The sequence below is a fragment of the Calonectris borealis genome, chromosome 10, assembly GCF_964195595.1.
Source record: "Calonectris borealis chromosome 10, bCalBor7.hap1.2, whole genome shotgun sequence".
Classification (NCBI taxonomy): domain Eukaryota; kingdom Metazoa; phylum Chordata; class Aves; order Procellariiformes; family Procellariidae; genus Calonectris; species Calonectris borealis.
In genome coordinates, this window is record NC_134321.1 from 841,951 (window position 1) to 859,585 (window position 17,635).

General features: G+C 46.0%; 1 protein-coding gene across 4 annotated transcripts in view; it reads left to right on the forward strand.

Annotated features, from left to right (window-relative positions):
* Positions 1-17,635, forward strand: part of SRGAP3 (SLIT-ROBO Rho GTPase activating protein 3) — a 128,360-nt gene that overhangs the window by 23,147 nt on the left and 87,578 nt on the right. The gene's annotated exons all lie outside the window — the stretch shown is intronic.

Here is a 17,635-nt window from a genome sequence, read left to right on the forward strand (position 1 = left end):
ATGTTTCTTCTTGTTCTTGTGTGCCTTTTAATCCAATTAGTCTGCTGGAGGTCTCTCTAAATAGTGCTGTATGAAGCTATTCAGTTTAATAAAGTTTAATGGAAATTATAAATGTTAAATGCTTGCTTGGGGCAATGTGCAGGACTGGCTGTACAGTGCGATGATAGAACGGTGTGCTGTGGAGCACAGCCTGTGGTGTCACATTTGGTGGCAGTTCCTGCTCCTGGCCACTTGCCCTGGCCCTGCTCGCTGGCACCGAGCTCTGCGTGACCATCAGTGGAGCAGGACAGTGAGAGTTAATGACAAATATCTGTATGAGTACAACCTTCCGTCTTCTTCCTCTTGTTGGCAATATCGTCTTATTTTTCTTGGTAGTATCTTCGTCTTCCTCTTCTTGGTAATATCTTCTTCCTCTTTTTGTAGTATCATGTATCTTTAATAATATAGACTCCTATAGGATTTTGCTAAGAGAAAACCAGCCATTCTTTGGTAATATCATGCTTTAGACAAAAAGCAGGAGCTATGCTTCTGTTGTTCTTTGCTGTACAGAGTAACTCCTTACTCTTGCAGTAAGGATGCAGCTATGCTCCCTGTTCCTTTGTCGGTGTTCAGTAGGTGCCCTTTTACTGGAGCAGGCGTCATGAACGAGAACTGTCAGTGCTGGTAAAACTTCGTATTTTGTCCTACTTTGCATTTATTAGCATGCACTAATTATTCATAGGAATAATTACCCTTTACCAATTCATATTAATTTAGATTGCTTTTGAAAAGCAATCAAGAGGAGCAGGGAATGATAATACATCAAAGTGAATAAGGATATGGCACAAAAGAAATATGGTGCATATTAATCTAAGAGTCCATGTCAAGTCACTGTCAGCTTTTTCCTTCAAATTGCAATTATTTGAACTCAATTTGATGGTTGGTGCTAAAGGCCATCTGTTAAATGTGCTCCCCACCTCAAAAGTCCATTCATGCTCTTCATCTCACTTCTGTATCTCTTCAACAAGGAAAAACACCATCTTATGGGGTGACAGTATGAAAATGGACAAAAAGACGTGCTAGGTCATTCTACCATTACAAAGTTGCTTGCCTGTCCTTGAACAGGTAGGTTTAAATGCTCAAGTGCATTTATTGTCAGGGAGCACATGAAGCTTAGGAATACAATGAATTCTTGCCTGCCTTCGGCCGCAGGGATGGGCACTGAGGTCTCCTTCATTGCCATGGCCAGTGTGTTTCTTTTGTAGGGGTGAAGGTTTTGACGGTACAGTCAGATCTGGGCGTTTGTTTAGAGGGTCACACATTTCTGCAGTGCTGTTAAATATTCCTGTCTCTAGATCACCATTGGTCTTTCCTGACTTTGAACTAGGCAATGAAGATGAAAAACCTAGTGTCAAATGAAACGTGTGGCAGAAAAACACTAAGTTTTTTTGCTCTGGGTTACAGTGGGTAGATGCTGCTCTGAAAGCCAAATGTGATGTGATGAAATAAGAGTGCCTTGGTAGACAAAGATATTGAGTGAGTAATCCTTAGAGAAGGGCAAGAAAAGGCAAGATTAAGTTTAGGTCAGAGGACAGAATGAGCAGTGGAGTCTAGATGGAGGCTTCAATGGTCGTATGCATATTGGAAGAGAAGAATAATGACCTTATATTGGTTTAGTGCTCGCTATGCTTCAGCGGATAAAACCCTGTTTTCTCAATTCAGTGAGATAAATCTCTTCTGTTTTTCCAATGAGCTTGAAACTGCTCCTGTGCATGATTGCTGCCAGTGTTTGATCAGCTGGCGCTGCCCTGCAGGAACAGCCTAATAGCTTCGTGTAATACCGGTCAATATTGACTGTTTGTAGCTAGCACAAATCACCTTTTATTGTGAGTATCTGAGAAAAGGAATGGATCTTGCACAAAAAAACAAATACCAGTGAGTTGTATCATATATAGTTCCTGGATTATTTTGCTGATATTGACAAAATTTTAGTAACTGAGAAGAAATCTCCATTCAGGAGCATTTGTCAGGGTATTGGTTAGACACTTCACACGCACGGAAGGATGGGTGTCAGTTTGATTAGTCTCAGATAACGTGGTGGTGTCAGTAGATACGGAGCTGGGATGCTGCTCAGGCTGGTTTCGTGTATTCTGCTGCAAATCATTAATACACTGTAGCACATTCCACATTCATTATTCACGGCTAAGTAAGTGAGTCCCCTAAGTTTATTTAGTAAACAAATCTTTGTGCTGTCAAATTTAAATAAGGACGCGCTCTGAATCTGTGTGCTATATCAGGACTTGTTCCACCACAGAGGCTTGTGTTAAAGAAAAACCACAGTTATTGTATGATTGTAGCCTTCTGTTTATTCCTAGCACTCATGGCAGGATGTAATCATAAAACTAGGAATTCATGTGAGGAACAGTCACAGCATGTTGCCATCTTTATTTGTTTAAAATTTTATATTTAAAAAAGTCTGTATACAGACTTTTCTGTATATATCCTCATAAGGATATGAGGAAAATGCAGCTTTCTACCAAAAGTGCTTCAGTAGATAATTTGATTTATAAATGATTTGGTAAGCATAGATGTGCAATAACAAAGAATGAATTGAAACACAAAGATTGTGAATGTTTTCCTTTACTTTGGGATCCAAACCCATGAGATCCGCTGTCTGGGGCCTCAGGAATTCCTCCGACCATGCTACGTTTCCCCCTTTCCAGGGGTAGATGCAGTTCCGGGGGGGATTTCAGTCCATAAAGTGCTATCAGATGTTGGTGGCGAGCTGTTCACACTGGCAGGTTTTGTCTGGCACTGCCAATCAGGAGCTACAACGCTCTTTAAAATAAATCTCGCATCAGGCAAGGAAGGGCTTGTCATTGTTGCTTGGTGGCTTTGGGTCTGGACCACACTTCTGCAGGAGTTGAAGCAAGCTGGGGCTCTTCAGGCTCCCATCCTCACACGCCTAAACCAGAGGCAAGCAGCGTGCTCGCTGCAGGCAGCCCGGGACCCGGGCTGGGAGGTGCTCCGGCTCAGGCTGTCTGCCGGCCCGCGCAGCTGCAGGCAGGACCCTCCTCGCTCTCCAAGACTGTCATTAGGCTTGCTTTTGAGCCCTTTGCAATACAGAAATCACACTATTACCTTTAATCTCGTTCAGGAGGCATTGGGTAATAGATGAGGTGTGAACAAAAACCAGTCCTCCGAGCTGCCAGCTCTGCTGGTGTTTGATACACCACAAAAGAGACTGCTGGTAGCAATGGGACAGGAGGAAGGACGGTGCCTTTAGGAGATGGTGGAGCACAGCTTGTGGGTGGGAGCTTGTGGCACAGAACCAGGGCTGTAGGAACAGGAGCTCAAAACAGGGAAAGGTCACTTTGGATGCTGTGCTGCTGCTGTTAGGTACGTGTGTTGGATCCTGAGATGTCGGTGTCTCTTTGCATGATGGAGACTGATAGCCCGTGGTGCAGCGCGCCCATCTGCGTCTGACAGTGGTGGCTGGCAGGGGTTGCTTCTGCCTTACTCTCCCCAGTGCTGGGAGGGGATTGCTGCCTTGCCGAGGATGCTGTATAGCTCATGTTTCTGTTCCTCTTGCCAATTGGCTTATAGTATACAGCTTAATTGGGAGAAACCTTAGATTAACAGAAGCAGATACAAAGCAATTGGGTCTAAAAGGGCAGGTGGCTGCTGCTAGTACGGGGAAAAACTCCCAGACCTGATAATTTTGATGTTCAGTCCTGATCCTGGAGTCTGTGGTGCCTGCTTTTACAGTAATGCTTCAGTACCTTACAGCTGTGGGGTAGTTTGAAATAAAGATTTTTCTCTTCAGTATCCTTGAGAACCCATGACATTTAGGGATAAGAATATGCAGGGCTGAATTTTAAAAACAGTGCTGATTAGGGATTTTTTAATTTTATTTTTGATTTAGCATTACCATATTGATGGCTGTTGTAGAACGAGCAGAGGTAAGGTGCTCTGTGGTTGGACTGACAGATCTCTCTCCCTGGAGACTTTAAGATGCCTGATCTTTCCTGATGCTGGTCTGACAGGTACCCTGAAGTGCAGAAGCTTGCCCTTGCTGTTCCCGTGTGGCGTCTTGTCCGTCTCGTGTCTCAGTAGTACTGGAAAGACTTGGGATCTGTCAGTGGTGATGTGCGTGGGAAGTGCTCTGCCTGAGTAGGCGGGGAAGCAGCAAGGGTACTGCTGAACCGCACAAAGCCCTGAAAGCAGAGGGCTGGGGTCAGTGCGGTTTTGCGATATGTTTGTTAAAAGATGATGCAAACCACAAGAAGAATGGTGCAGTGGAGAAGGGAGAATGCGCTCCCTGCATTGGGAGTTCCAGGTTTGCGCTGAGACGGAGAAGAGACAGTTTAGGGGCAGGGAGGCAGCGTGTATCCCCAGTGTGTGCTAAAACACACCGCTGCGGATAGCGAGTCTGATCTGAATCCCAAACCCACTGGTGCCGCGTGAGGCTGCTCTGGGGCCGACTCCTGCCCCTGTGCACAACGAGAGGACAGACCCACATCCACCTTCCCATGCTGCCTTTTGTCCTCCTAGACACCTGGTTTGCTTGTCTGGCTCGAGAGACAGTCGAAGGAGGCATTTTATACAATAACCGTATGTTGAGTGGGGAGATGATGAGATCTAGGTTTTAGTCCAGGTCTAGCTGTTGAGTGAAGAGATGGTGCTAAACAAATTTCAGAATCACATAAATTTGGGCGAGTTGATGTATGGGAGAGAATGAGAATAACGTATGGAGCAATGCAAGGAAAGGTTGGCCTTACGAGGAGCCTGAAGGACACCCATTTCTTAAGAGAGTTAATCCAAGCGAGTGGTGATTGGTATCTTAAGGGCAGAGGTTAAAGGTGGTACCGAATGAGCTGATGCACTTGCCGTGAGAACTGGGGCGACGTCCTTTGTAATGCTGTTCACCAGAATAAATGATGACAAAGTGATGCACAAAGGGAACTCTGCTCCAGGAAAAAGGAGAGATGTAAGGTAGAGCCTGATGGCGGGCAGCTGCTTGCTGGCCAGGGAGGAGCACTCACAGAGAAGCTCTTGTTCTGAATTCTGGAGTTTTAAGATGAGTAAAATTGTGGCTGATGCCTTCAAAACAAAGAGACTGGTTAGAGCAGACAAGATAACACGTGTTTGGAATGCTACCAATATATAACATATTGCACATGTATTATGTAGGCTCAGGGAATTATGTTTAAAATAGCTGAGCCTACAGGCTACTTGGACAAAGCAAATATTAAGAACATTAAGTTGTCTTAGCTTGACTTGCTGTTGTTATTAAGGTCATTTCATTGCGTGATTTGATAACCATGAGGTGCTTGTCTAACAACTTTGTACTTCAAAAATTTTTTTTACTTTAGAAGGAAAATGTTTTGCCAGATTTCCATCAAGCTGTCCATGGGGGTGTCATACATGCAGCAACAATGGATAAACACTTTCCAAAGTCATTTTACTTCTTTTTCACTCTTAGGCTGACAAATCAGGAGAAGCAGCTTTTTCCCATCACACAGGTCAGGAAGGAGAATGGTGTTCAGAGGGACTACAAATGTGCTGCTCTGTTAAAGGAGGCGAGAGCCTCTGATCAGTCACTGCTGGGAGTGGACAGGAGAGGGTCTGTTCATTGTGTTTTTAGAAGACTGTTCCAGTGTCAAACCTTGTCCTAAAAAATGTGCTAGAAATTGCCTGAGGATATTGACCCCTAGAGATGATCTTGGGGCCAAGGGAAGTTTAAGATACCTGCCCAGAGAATCTCAGTATTTCCAAGGAGGGGTTCTGGGAGAGCTCAAAAAAAACCAACCACACCCTTATGGAATACAGACTTATACAATAATACATTAGAAGATGATGATGCATATAAGGCAGTGCTGCTACCTAAAACCTCTGTCTTTTACCTAAGTATTCATACACATGTTCTAAATTCTGAATTCCTAGCAGAATTAAGTTTCTTAATAGGTGCTGGTCTGTTAGGCAAAGGTCTTCTCCAAGGTTCGGGGATTGTGCTCCAGAAAAGGAGGGTGGGTGTGTTTCAGTCTGAACAAGACTTGATTGTTGAAGAAACATCATTTCTGAACAGACCCTTTTTTAGGGTCATTCCCATCATGAATACATGGGAAATATAAATATAGATTTAGATGAAAAAATGGTATTTGTCAATCACTTCCAATTGGCCAACCTGTGGAAGATCCCTCATCTCTCTTTGTAACGCATTTCCAGTTCCGATTGCTTTCTTTAGTCTCCTTCCAATTAGCCTAAGTTAGCGTTTGCAATATTAGCATAGTGTGAATAAGCATCCTGAGACCAGATGAAAAGATATGCAGGGGAGAGGGTTGAAAAGAAGCTGTCCATTACCTCGAAATAGACAACAGCAGCTCAGTGGCTTTTTGCATTTCTGCTTGTAAATGCCCCCTGCGTCAAACCAGGCATGTTCAGAGTTGGCTGCCCTATGTGATCTCGTGTCTCATGCCAAACTGGTACTATTTCTAGCAGATATAGCCAGGTTCTGTTCATTTGAACTTCTGAAGTGGGTAGGAGGAAAGAAAGTGCACCACAAGGAAATACCTGATACCCCCCACCCCTCCGCACAAAAAGAGGCAAAGGATGTCTCTTCTGTATCAGCTGTGGAAGGGCAAAGTGTCAGAATTACATGTTTGAGTGATAAATGTGATATTGTCAAAAGCAAATTGAACTAAAGCAGCTTCTAAATAAGCAAGGAACAATAGTGAATCAGCAGAGAGAGGGGATATAAATACCGTAGCTGATGCAGCAGCTGCAGCTGGGATGGCAGTTAGGGGAGAAGTGAGCTGGGAGGTTCTGGGATGTACTGAGAGATCCGCAGGATATTTTGAGAAGCTGTCAGGTAGAAGAGAACCAGAACTGGTAATTACAAGGTGCTCTCAAGATGCATAGTGTAAAGTTAAATGGTTGATTTCCTTTAGGTCTTCAGTTGGATTAATGAAAGAACTGAAATGGTGACTCAGACTTGTACTTCAGTTCTGCAGGTGGTGGAAGGGAGCTCATGCAGATTCACATGGGCTTCGCATGCACTACTGCAATGATGCTGTTGCTTTTACATTTGAATTTCCAGCACTCTGGAGGAGAGTTCACAGCAGTAAATAAGCCCTTAATTTAACAGAGTTTTAAAACAGAAAATCTGCAGGTAACTAGCTATGTGTGCTATTTTTGAGATGCAAAGTTTTGGGTCTCACCACCTTCAGGCTGCACCCATGCTCACCCAGACCCAGACGACTAACACCTAAGGAGCAAGGCAGCAGAGGTCCACGTAACTGTGGAATTGAAGAGGTGCCTATAGGCCTGTTCCCTACTGCAAGTCTAACCTGAATAAATAAAATGGGCTGTGGAATCTTTTAATTATTCCTGACAAACAGGTGACGGTAAATGGGAGAGATGTCAGAGAAGACTCGGGTGGGTTCCAGCGAATGTTGTTTGCTCAGCAGGACTCGTGCCAGGGCAGCAGTACTTGCAGCAGAAGAGCTGGACGTTGGGAAATGGAGGAAGCAGGAGGGAATGCCAAATGGGGAGGAGAGGAAAGAGCGGGGAAGGCTGAACTTCATTCCCAGCTGAAAGGGGAGGAATGGCTGGGTTAAAGGCTTGATTCCTCAATGTTGCCAAGGCTGCCCATGTGAATAAAGGTGGCAGGATCAAGAATTACAGTTACCTGCGTCATTGCTGCAAGGTTCCTATGGAGAGCTGCGGCCCCTGGCATGTCACCTGTGCAGTGTGCTGTAACTGAGGCAGCAGTGATGGGAAACATATACATGGAAAGCAAGTAGAAGCCTTAAAAAATAAGAGTACTTAAGCAGGGGAGAGGATTGGGGGATCCCTGAAGGCAATCTTCCAAGTAAAACCCGGAGCAAAACAAGGAAGTATATAGAACCTGAGATAAATGGGAATATTTTTGTCTAATCCTTAAGGCTTGGGATTTGTGTTTGCACCAAGAAGGAGTGAGGGAGAAAGAAAGGCAGCTGCCTGGTCTCTTGGAAAAACGAATCAGGGGAAGCTGGAGGCCGGGGATGAGGCATGGCCCTGCTGGGATGTGTTCCGCAGCTGTCTTCTGGAGGCTGGAGAGCTGCCCTCGGGGACAGCTCGGATTTCTGCTGTAGCAGGCTGGGGAGGTGTATGAATGCTGAAATGTGTTGGGGGTTTTTTGTTTGTTTGTTTTTTGGAAGCATTGCATGGTCTTAAAAACAGTAATGCATAGGGTCCAAACAGCAATAGGCTTCCTAATACTTGCCAGGATTAGGGCAGTAATGGTTTTAATGTTAGTTGTTCTTCCAGGGAGATCTGTGCTGGGGGAAGTCAGCGGCATGAAGAGTGCAGCTAATGCAGAGGTAGATAGCATTTTTCTCCCTTGTGTACTGCATGGTTTAATTTCTAAGAACTTGTCTGGAGGAGACGCTTTTCTGTTACCCCTGCTTTGCTGTAGGGCTTTTCTCTATGGTGAAAGCATCTACATTGTTTATTCTTTTGTTGTCGATTTTTCACCAACTTGATTATTAAGAGTTGAAAGTAAAGATGCCTTGTCCTTGTGTATGGGCAGGTGGAGAGGAATTTCACCCAGACAGTGACAGGGCAGGGTGAGCGTCGCTGGCCTTGTAGGTAAGGCATGACAGTCCTGGCGTTGTCCCTTTGCTGTACAGATGGGCTGAGTTGAGCATTAATATTTGTCAGCTTTTCCATGCCTGTGAGATGGTGTGTATGTCCACCTGTGTGCCCACTTACGCGTGCAGCATGTGTATTTGCCGTGACTGTGCAGTAATGAAGATATTTAAGTGTGGGACCTGGTTTATGTGTACAGTTGCTCTGTACTCCCTGAAGGCTTAGTGTATGGATATGACTGTGCATGCTTTTTGTGTGGCAAATAATTTGGAAATAAAAGGCTTACGTGTCACTGGCTTCACGTCTGAGTTTCCCCTACCTTGACATGACAGCGAGTCTCTGGTCCATGGGAGCATCACAGAGTTTGAGTGTGAAACATTTTGATCCTCCTGCAGAGAGGCAAATGGGAGAATTGTTTGTATTCTTGTGTTTAAAAGCAGAGTCAAAGCAGGAATGGCTGGCAGAGGTTTTGGAGCAGTGTGCCTTAGTGCTGAATGGTGGGGGTGCACTGAAGTTGTCACAGTCACAGCAGACAATTTGGAAAGATTAAAGGGAAAATAGTGTTTTGATATGTTTTTGCTATTGAAGATTATCTGGTGATAAAGTAATGAAATGTGTTATGAGAGATGTTTATTTGCAGGGAGATTTTGTTTACGTAATTGCTTCCTTTTGCTCCTTGGAATGGACATCGGTAGCCGTATTTTTTTCAAATGAACGGACGGAACCAGGGACTGACAGGTTTAATTCACTCCCCACTTCCCCCACTACTGTGGGGTTGTGCCCATCAACACGCTTCCCTCTGCTTTCCCCAGTCTGGCTTGAGTGATGCAGGGATGTGGTTTCTTATACTTCCTTTTAGTCTTCATTTTCAGCACTTATTTTAGATAAAAATCCTTGCTTTATTTGGAACAGTCCCCACGTGTCCCCTGCTCACCTCCTCGCCCTGTCCCCCTCTGGAGCACCCCAGAGCTCTGCTGCTGCGGGGTGGGCTCTGGGCCCGCTCCTGGCTGGGGCACTGAGCCCTGGCCCAGCGGTCACAGGGAATCGGCTCTGCCACCGCGGCTTCTGCCAGCCAGGCTTGCCAGGCTGGAGGAGAACCACACGCAGCTGCCTGGGTGCTCCGAGACCCTCCAGGCACACGCAGGCTCCGACACAAACAGGGCGTTCTGCTGACATGCTGAAATCTGTGAATTTTGACCTCCGTCTGGAGTTCTTCCTTTGCTCCATGCTGTGTTGTTGGGTCCCTGAGGTTTCTCTGAATCTCTAAATTGGGATGGCATCTTAAGACTGAGGGGTGTCTGCACGGGGTGGCAGTGGTAGAGTGAGGGTTGCTAGCGACGGTTTCACGCCTTCCTTCTCCTGTGTGGTTTGCTAAAGTTTGAATTTCAGGTGGGCGGGCAATTCATTATTCTTTCTGCAACATCTATGCAGATTGCAGTCTAAGCTTATTTTAGAAGAGCAAAAATCAGGAGCAATTAGCAATCTGCTTCAGGAGCAATCTATTAAAAAAGCAGACACCAGCTCTGTCGCATGCAAAGGACTGGGCTCTTCTCTAACTTCCAGCCAGCGTATCCCCATGGTAGCATATGGGGCTGTGTATGTCAGTATGACATTTACGTACAAGCATCTCTGCTGACAGCCAGCAGTTGAAATAAATAATACGGGAGTTCCTGGGCTTGCTTTTTTCCTGATGTATTTTAGATGTAAGGTACAGTCTCACAGTCTGAGATACAAGAAGACCGTAGTGCTGCACAGGAGAGGCAGATGTGCCTGTAGCCTGAGGTTCAAACAAGGCTACAAAACCGCACGACGGGCGCAGGCTGCCTGCGGACGTCCTGCAGTGCAGCGCCTCGTTGCCCACGCTGCCGGGGGACAGCTAAGGTGGGAATGCCGGCTCACGGGGTGGGTCAGGCAGTGGCACGTTCCGGTTGACACTGTGTAGGAGTTTTGAACATAGGTTAGATCTGCTTCTAGGTAGGTAGAAGTTCAAATAAATAAACAAATTAAAATCTTTATTTGCTTCACCCTGCTAGGATGACATGTTACTTTATTGTTTTTTTCTGGTAAGCAAATGTCGTTATATGATTGGTACCTCAGTCAGCCTGAGCGCCCCATATTTTTGCCTTGCATGAAGGGATATGAATTCAAAGAATCGGAGAATTCTGCATGTCTGAATGTGAGCAGAAAAGAAGGAAGGTTTTTTTTTTAAAACAGTGCCTTAACAGAAGGAACGCTTACATCCAGATACTGTCTTCCTTGCACGTGTGATAAAAGGCAAGCATGGCAGGAGGGTCCTCCAGAGAGAGCGCTGCAGAAATGCTGGCTATGTGCATACCAGGGGAATAAAGTAAAATACTTGAGGGATTATTTTCTAGAAGTGACGGACACCTGCAGAGACAGCTGATTTTAGCCAGAGCTGTAGCTGCTGGGGAGCACTTTGGCTTCAGATGGTGCTTCAGGAAAAAGCCACGTGCATTGGTGTCCATCAATTGTATTTGCCTGCTGACTCGCTTCCTCTTGTGAGCTGGCCAAGTACCTTTGTAGCACTAATGCCCTTTCTTATTTTCTGAGAGGGAATTTAATGCTCTCGTACTAGACAGGCTATTTTTGTGTTTTCATTTGTATTGTTTATCTATAGCCATTTGGTTCTGTGCCCACTAATAAATAAAGCCTGGGATGCTGGGGAAGATGGTGAGAGGAGACAATATGCTTTATGCTGATTTTTTCTTCCTTTAGAAGGGAGTAATGTGATCATTTCATACCAGAGGGTGTGATGACTCTCACAGAAATGAAGCAAGCGAGGGTGATTATCTCTACTTTGTGGGTGGCAGCTGCACAATCCAGTGATCCCAACACGATGCATATTATTAGCCTTAAGTTGAGCTGTCTACAGCCTGAAACATGCTCTGGGTCTGTAGTAGATGATGAATTCATGACGAAGTTGTGAAGTATTTGGCTGGTATGGAAAGCCCTTTGGAGACCGTCTCCCCACAGCCGTTGGTTTCTCCATTGCACGTTCTTTGCCTTCTGAATATCCACCCAGTCCTTCTGTGGTGCAATAGTAAGATACAGCAGGTCTTTCTTCACCCTAAAACTGAATTTAATTAAAAATAGACCACCGTATGAGAATGGGCACCCAAACCTGGCCCAATTTTGAGAGCAAAACAGCCTCATCAAATATTAAACTACTCCAGAGTGCAGCTCTGCAGTCTGTGCTGACCGCCCATTCTGGATGAAATTTTTCCCTTCGTTTGAAGGGTCTGCTGACTTAGATGATTGATGGTTTTTCTTGATCCATTAACTGCATCTCTGTGATAAAGATCGTGATGGGCGGGCCTGCGGGCTATATTTGGCGTATGAGATGTCCTTTGGCTGCCCCTGATGTGAATGGCTGCCCAGAGCTGCAGTCGGGGGTATGAGGGGTCTCTGCTTTCGTGTGGCAGTCAAGAGGCTCGCCCTGGCTCTGTCAGGGAGCAGGCGCTGCTGTCCTCGTGCACGTGATGTCTGTGCGTGGCGTTTGGACCTTCCGGGGAATGAGCACCCCCGGGATGAGAATTTGAAGAGGTTGGGGCCCCAATCAAAACGACATTTCATTTGGTTTTACAAAGCCCAAAGCAGGGCTCTCCCCTCGCTCGCTCTCCCGTGCCAGAGCTGCCTGTGCTGGCGCAGTCTGAGGCCGGGTTTGCAGGCGTCGGGGAGGGCTGTGCTGGTCCTCGCCTCTCAGAGGCACCGAAAGGTGAAATTCCTCCTTATCTTTACCCTTCCTCTCTGCAGTTTCCAAGCTGGCCGGATCTGAGGACAGATAATGTATTTTCATTGGTCATGGCATAGTTTTCCCTTGCTATTCCAATACTACGCTTTTTCCAGGAAAGGAGGAGGAGCGAAGAGGAGTGTCAGCCTTGGGCTGACGTTTGGCTGCTTTCTTCTGAGGCAGAGGCTTTGGAGGAGGCAGCACTGTTCATTCCCTGGCAGCAGCTGAGGCTCTCCTTGGTCGTGTGCTGATGAAGGCAGCAGGCAGAGCACGCTGCGCTTGCCCTCAAACCCCTCTCTTCCGTGCTGGAATTGCAAATGCACAGTGGGGATAATTAACCAAGAGGACATGGAAGAGCAGTGTTTCTAGGTGATTAGGACATGCTTCAAGTGAAGCACAATCAGCCCTGGAAATGCACAGGACGCGTAATTTTCTTAAACGTCCCACTCGATACCATCCCATCTCTGGCTTTCCCTCTGTGAGGGTCTGTGCACAGCAGTTACGCTTCTAGGTGATTTGGTTTAACCCTTTTCCTGAAAGATATACCCATTACCTTCATTTTCAATGAGTCTGTGTTACAAAGCCACCGATTCAGGCATTTCAGTGGGAGGTTTCACATTTTAGTTGCTAATCCCGTGTAGCAGAGGTTGGGTGAGATAACCACAGCCACTTCCTTCGGTTGAAGGAGAGCATCGCTTTGTATTCAAAGTTATTGCTCTTACCACTACTTTTCCTCCGGCCTTACAACACAGGGTCAGAGCTGGAGAGCCTCGGGGTGATCTGGGGAGCTGCTTGCGGATGGGCTGGTCCCATCCTTGGCATTGCTCCTGCTGGTCTCTCCTCCTTGGTGCACGCAGGTGGGGTCCCTCTGCTCCAGCAGGCTCAGGACGTGATCTCAGCTGATCCCACACGTCGCCTTCAGCCCTTCATGGGTCATGGGATGTCGAAACTTTAAATGGGGAAACACTTTGCCCTAAGGAAAAGTTGTAACAGTCCTTGGGATCTGGATGAGCTGTGAGCTAATGCACAAGGCATCCACGCTTGCCACAGACTTGAAAACAATTGCTCTTTTGTGCAATTTGGTTAGTATTTATAGATAGAGTGGATGCGGGGTGTTCGTATGTACTCTCACTCATTCATTCTTTCACTTACAATGGGAGGTGTTGGGCAGCCTTAAGTGTATGTGGTGCTCCACGCACTGGGAGTGAGGGATTGTATGGAGAGGCAAGTGTATATGATATATAAGTTACCTTCCAAAGAATTTCTCGTACCAGGAATCTGGAGTGCTCTGGTGGTTGGTAACACAGTCTGACAGTTAACCTTCTCCTGGGCAGCCCTTCTTGGGCTTCTCTACACTTCAGGGTTGCTTGAACCTTCCCTCTAACGTGGTTTGCATGTTGACTTTCCTGGCGTTTTATCTCCCTCTTTTGTAGTGCACTACACGTGGCTCAGCCTCTGCAACGGGATCGTCACATCCACGCAGAGCAGTAGGACCAGAACACTGCTTTTCTGTCTGTTACGCTGCAGTGCTCTCTCCTTCTCTTGCACAGCTTTGAGGCTATTGTCTGTGACTGTTTTTCTTTAAAACTAACAAGCCTGTGCCTAGTAAAAGCAGTTGATGCCCTGCCAAACTGACCAGCCCCTGAACAAATGGTGCGTGGACTGCTCGGTAGCCTGGGGATGCCTGCAGAGGGGCTGATGTGTGCTCTGGGTGGCCTTGCCCAGTGCTCCTCCTGTGCCCGCAGCAGCTGGCTTGCTGACCCTCCCGGGGCGTAAATTTACTCTGCAGTTCAGGGCGCTGTGCTGATTTGCGAGCTGAGGATCCCATCAGCAGAGACCAGCTCGCTGGCTGCGGTGGGTATTTGCTGTGACACTCACCTTGAGCGCATCCACCCTTGGGCTTGAACTCATGAAACCTCACAAGCTTTTCTTAGCTAGGATTGTCTTCTTCTGGACTAACTTTGTCTGGGACCAGCTGATCTTGCTTTGGTGGGGGCAGCAGAAGAGGTAAGGTGGACAGTCATCTGAGGTTGGTTGGGGTGGAGGTCTCCCTCCATGGCCGTAGGAAGGGATGTAGGTAGGGCGCTCGCTAGCATCGAGTTGCCAGCGCCGGTGCTGCTGGGGAGTGCTGGGCATGTTCATGGCGGGTCCAGTCTCTAGGGAGTCTGTTGCCCGTGATATTTTTAGGAACATTAAATCAAGCAAATATAAGAAATTGGGCAACTGCTGTTGTCAGACATGCTGATTTCTACACGCTCCTAAATTTGAGTCTACTGTTTTGCAATTAGTTTTTACTTGTTATTTTTTGTGTCCTTCATAGATTGTAAGCAATTTGGCCTTAGAGTGAAGTTCAAGCTCGTTTCCACTACAGAATGGCATGGTGGGGGACAGAACAGTGGCAGAAAAGTCTGAGGAAAGACTTTTTTCAACCTATCTGTAAAATTAGCGTGGTAGTCATTCCCTCTTTCTCAGAGATTTTGAGGTTTATATGATTACAATTTATCGGATGCTTTAAGATGTTAGATGAAAAGTTCTTTAAGGAATTATTATATATTTTTAATGCATGTAGAGGTGTAAAGCATTAGCCTGGAAGAGAATTGGTTCAGTGGATCCATGAATGCAGAGATTTTTCAGGCCGGAAGGCGCTGCTGGATAATCTGATCTGACTTCTGTGTATAATATTTTATCCTGTTACTGCTGTGTAAGAAGTCGGGTAGCTCGTATCTACACGGATAGCCAAGGCTAACTCTAGTAACTGACTGTAAAGCCCCGCTCTCTTAATGATCTGTGAAATCTTTCCATGTCTGGATTAAGGAATGTGAGGTGCTGGAGTGAACCATTTAATGATCTTCTTTATTCCATTTCAGTGACTCGGGGCATGATTCACATTCTTGCACAGCTCTTTCTTTCTCCGAGTTTGAATACATTCTCCTTTGCATCTTAATAGCCCCAAAACGCAGAGGTCCGGTTACCTCATTTAGGGGCATTCAGCGTATAAAAGACTTTCTCCATCCGATCCCACAGAGACAATGCCCTGCGCTGAATGCGCTGTGGTTTTCATGCTGGAGAGAGCGGGCAGATAAAGCCTCTGGAGCTGATGCAGCCTGCACAGGCCGTGCCAGGAGGGCAGCCAGAGTATCTGTTTTCTCTGGGGGAAAAACCACCATCTGTTTTTGTGAGGTTTCCTTTTGTTCTTCTTAAACCTTGAACAACACAACAACAGATCTGTTTGGCTCTTTTTTTTTTAATGCTTTAACCGGTTTTTATGGATTTCTTGCATCTTTCTTGTGTTCCCAACAAGAAAGAATAGAGGAGGAACGAACTCAGCGAAGTCAGCTTTTCGGCTTTCCCTCTTTCTCAGCATGTTCCCACTTAGGAAGCGGTTGAGGACAGGGCTCACTTGGGCAGAGTTCCTGGCTGTGGTGCTCAAGGTGCTGGTGGAGGCAGGGATCCCCCAAAAGACACGGGCAGCAGAGGATTGCCAGGAGTGTCCAGGTGCTGGAGGCTTAGAATGGACCTCTTCCCCCAGAGCCGGCATCATTGGCCTGGTAGAAGTTTGGCTTGTTTAAAAACACAAACAAAAAAACCCAAACCCAAACTACCCCAAAGTGCTGTGTTGCTAAGTATTTCCTTGGGCTCATTCCACCTTCAGTCCTATAAAGTATCCCTCCCAGTCTATCAGTGTAATCAATACAGGGCTGTGTAGCCCAGACAACGGGATGTATTGGGGAATAAATGAGATTTACTTCCTCGGTGTTGCTCACGGTCAGACAAAATTGGAGACAGATGTGGCCAATTCAGCCTGTGCGTAACTTTGCTGTAATTCACAGAGGATACTTGGGCTGCTGGTACACAAATGCATGCTGTGCATCTGCAGGTTTTTAATGCAGGACATCCCTCAGCGTCTGAGAATGATTGTTCTCCTCAACGTAGAAAGAACAATTCCTTTAGCCATGGTTTACATGGATTTCTCCTTAGGGCTGGGTGCCCAGCCCTCACAAAATCTGGGAAGAGGACGTTCATGCTCAGATCAGTGGGGGCCTCCCTTCACGTCTGCTTGCCAAAGTGGACTCACAGGACAGCGTAACTAGGCACAGACACCCATGCACGCAAGTAGGTTTGCAAAGACTTCAGAGGGATCTAGGATCAGAATCTCCTGCTGCTTTGGGGTGAGTGGCTGCTCTTCATCATGAAGGAAGTCCTGCGGTGCGTGGGTTTTGGCTTGGTGCTTCATTTTGAGAGCAGCTGACTCTTTGTCCTCTTAGGTGACTCTCACTGAACAATTTCTTCTATGCAATTGCACCATTTTAACCTTCCTTTTTGCAGTAACCGTCCGTTGCAAAACCAGTGGTATCGGAGTTTTGTGAAGAGCATGACCCCTCTGCGCTGCTGAAGACTGCTGCTTCTCCAAAGAATTTCCTTATTTTGTGTTCAGATATGAATTTGGCTGTGAAAATGGAAAAATTGGGGCAAGGGAGTTTTCTGTATTTCTGTGCTGTACCATTTTGAGTCTCTGTTTTTTTGGGCGTTGTGGCCAGTGGTGCTGTTGGAGCCGCAGTCCCTGCAGTGGTTGCACGTTAAGGTGTGTAGTACAACTGTGGAGGCAATTGATGGGAAGAAGTCAGGGGCCAAAATGGGAACCAAAATGTTTCACGGTTAAATCACTGGTGATGTGAAAGGATTATTATGAATAGTGACAGCAGATACGACCTGCTGTTTTTACGTGAATTTGGTCTTCCTCTTCCCTCAGAAGACTCCCCAAATGAAAGAAGTCATCTGCTGTTAAGAGTGAGGCTGTATGTTCATGGAGAAATTATAAAATTCATCTTAAGTATCCATGCCTGCCTAATTTTTTTTAGCTTTGCAACAGCAGACCTGTTTCTTTTTCTTAAATATCTCTACATTCAGGGGAGATTGTATGTATGTTCTTGTTCCTGCTTTCTTTAAAAGGAAAAAAAAATCTACAAGTCTTGTTCTACGTTCCCACCTTCATCTCTTAGATTTAGTGTCGGGGTTGAGGTCCTTGTGTTAATTTTCACATGTTGCAATGAATTTTCTGCAAACTGTGGCCATGGTTTTTGATGAAAAGAACCTGAGTTTTCATTTAATTGCTTTCTGACTTCCCTGCAGACACCTCTGTTTGAGATATGGCAAAATAAGCTTTTGAGGTTTACTGACAGCAATATTATACTGAGCTTTATGTGGTCCTTTTAAAGTTGTTAATGTGGAATGAAGACTCTTTAGAAATTAAAGAAATAGAAGAATATAAAGGTG